This window comes from Oryctolagus cuniculus, chromosome 13 (genome assembly GCF_964237555.1).
Source record: "Oryctolagus cuniculus chromosome 13, mOryCun1.1, whole genome shotgun sequence".
Classification (NCBI taxonomy): Eukaryota; Metazoa; Chordata; class Mammalia; order Lagomorpha; family Leporidae; genus Oryctolagus; species Oryctolagus cuniculus.
Window position 1 is genome coordinate 14,690,282 of NC_091444.1, and position 3,255 is coordinate 14,693,536.

The 3,255-nt window shown below is 36.7% G+C and overlaps 1 pseudogene; it reads right to left on the reverse strand.

Moving 5' to 3' along the window:
* Positions 1–2,240: 2,240 nt before the first annotated feature.
* On the reverse strand, positions 2,241–2,938 carry LOC138844916 (short coiled-coil protein pseudogene; annotated as a pseudogene).
* Positions 2,939–3,255: the final 317 nt, after the last annotated feature.

Below are 3,255 nucleotides of genomic sequence, written 5' to 3' on the forward strand. Positions count from 1 at the left end.
ATTCCTTTTGTGCAGTGGTGAGAGCAAAGCAGTGCATCTTGGAAAGCCTCTTTTTCAATTGCAGACTCTTCTGAGTTTGCAATAGAGAAAAGTCTTACTTGGATCAAAGCTAATTTGCTGAATAGGGTGGGGAAAAATAAATTGAATGATTTTCAGTAACACAGTAACTGTTGCCTCAGCTTTGAAAAAGTGGATGAATCTAATGCTGTTGTTGATGAATTCATAAAATTCAATCCACCTAAGTGTCTCTATATCTTAAATTTCATTACATACCACCCCTATTTTCTGGCATTGCTGAAGCTCATACTATATTTTATCATTCAAACCCATAGGTATATTTCAACCCCTCTACTGGTGCCAGAAGAAAGAGAACTTGGCAGTAGCATTCCATGGAAAATCCATTCTTGGATACCCTAGGACACAGCAGACGCATGGGGCACATGTGCGTTAACAGGCAGGTTTAGTGAGCTGTTCAGCAGCAGAGAGATTAAGAAGCTGCACTCAGTAGTTTCATAGACGCTGACGTTATTCCACTTCTGGTAAAAAGCATTCGTAGGTTAAAAGTCTGGTCCGTTTTTAACCATGTACGGTAATTTAGACACTTCAAGTTTCAGCAGATCTGTATAATCATAACCATATTCTCAGAGCGCTTGGAAAAATCTATCAGAAGAAAAACATGATCCAACACGTGTAGGTGTTTTCACACTCCCAAACAATATTCTACATTCTGTGAGTTGGGATCTGGAAGAAAGTAAAGCAGTTGCCATTACCTGGTAAACGTTGTGCTTCAAATGATTTAGACAGTAAATGTTTGGGGACAACTCTTGCAGACAAGTTGTCCAAGGTCTGTGTTACCTGTCAGAATGTCCCTGGCCCCTGCTGCCCTGCCATCAGTTATAGGACCCTTTACTGAGCTGCACCACCCGCCTTCCCCTCGTTTCTCTTCCTTCAATTTCTGCTGTCTAATTACCCCTATCTTTTCTGAAGTCATTCTCCTCTTCTTCTTCCGGGACTCTGGCCTGAATCGACGACACTTAGCTCTTACTTAGCATTAATTCTGTTGGAAATATGGAAAAACAACTTTGTTTTGACTTTTTTATTCTTTTTCTTTCTCTAGTCCCCTCTACTTCCTTTTTTCTTTCTTTTTTTTTTTTTTTCTGAAACAGCTTTTTATTAAACAGCAAAGCAGAATTGCAACACAATTTAAATATCTGTCAATCAGGTCACAAAAGGGATGCAAAATGTTTGTAGTGTAACTACTATATATTCATACATCAAATCTTACACTTCTACAATAAGGTTATTCCATGATTAAAAGTAGTCAAATCTAGTAATCATAAACTATATTATTTGATCTCTTTTCCTAGAACATTTTAATAATACTTCTGACATTGATTATTCCCTTACCAAACAGTCTACAAACTAAGTTTTTAAAAATTGTTAAAGGATAATGAAAACTCTGCAAACCAAGTTGACTTTACAGAAAATTCTGGGAGAACAAGTAAGATAAAATACTGAGCAAGGTTATCAATTAGTGCACCCGTGAAATTCTCCCAATTCTGATACTAATATACTCAAGGAGTTTTGCAGTTGATCTGCTGGGTTCTACAAATAAACCTTGAGACCAAATTCTTTCTACTGTTCTCTTCTGGTGGTGGCTTATGTAAGGTCAAACAATCCATTTTCAAATATACTCCCCAAAATATGTACTCTGCACTAGAGATCACACAACTCTCGAGTGAAAACATCTGGAGTTGTTTCACTACTGTTTTACCAAGTACTTTTACACCCTAGTTTATTTTCCCTCAAGATTTTCTATTTTTAAGCACACACATGACTAGGACGCCTATCTTTACAGATACCAAGTAGATTATCTTGTACAAAAGGAAGCTTTTAAAATTCATGACAATTTACTTTCAAGGAAAAGTCATTTTTTTAGCCTCCATCTGTTTTCAATTGATTAAAGAGAAACCAGCAATCCTATCTTATTACTAAGTATCACAAATGACAAGCCCTAGCTGAGAAAGTATCTTATTTTGGTTAAGTTTCAACAATTAGGGTTCAGATTACATCATAGATGATTAACTATTAAAATTACTTTTACAAATGTCAAACTGTTTTCCTTGGGGAAGTGAGTGGGAAGGAAGAGGCAAATGGAGCAGAGGCACAACATGGTGGACAGGTACATAAAGCTGTGCATTCAGGACATGATTTTGGTCACTTTTTCACAACATGGTGGGTTTTTCTTGTATATCTTGCTAAGCCTATAATAAAAGACAGTGCTAAGCCTATAAATCAAAGTAAACTCGATAAAACATTCATCTTCAAGTGTCATAAATATATGCGATTCTAATTATAAAGTCTCTACAATACATTTGCACATTTTCATAGACTAACATAATACACAAACTTGTGGAAATCTCCAGTTAAGTAGTTAATTTTGCCTACATCTGACATTATCTTCCGAAATATTCAGTGAAGCCACAAATAAAAGTACTGTAACTTTTGGAATCTATCGAAGTTTTAAAGGAAAAAAAAAGGTCAGCAGCAACTCCATGAAAGAGAAGGGACATCAGTCCCCTACTTCCTTTTGCTTTTCGTGTCAGTTGTTTGAAAAACACTGGAAGCTGACATGAGGTTTTCTATATACTGTCCAAGAACTTGGTTTTCTGATTTAAGCTTCAGATTTTCTTCCTTAACTGCATCTACTCTTGCAGAGAGATCTTCAAGTGTGTGTTGGAGTTCCAACACTTGATTAATAAGTCGTGTTTTTTCCTCCAGTTCCACCTGATTTTCGGCATCAACATCCATGTCAGCATTCATCATCTTGGATAACAAACTTCTGGGCCGTGGATGCCAAATCCTTGATGAATGTTCTTCCGTTAGAGGCGCCAGGGAAGGGGAGGGATCGGGAGGACGCCTCAGGCCAGGAGACTTGGACCCCTTTTTTCTTTCTGTAGCCTTAGTTCATCCTGTCTTCTCTCCTCTCCTTCTTTCTTTCCTTTTTTTTTTTTTTGTTTTTTTGAAAAAATCAGGTAATAATTCTTTATAGTTTGGATTTCTTTAAGCTTTCAAATAACATATGTCTGGAAAAAATGTGTTTTTTAACTTTTATTTAATAAATATAAATTTCCAAAGTACAGCTTTTGGATTACAGTGGCTTCCCCCCCATAACTTCCCTCCCACCTGCAACCCTCCCATCTCCTGCTCCCTTTCTCATCCCATTCACATAAAGATTCCTTTTCAATTATCTTT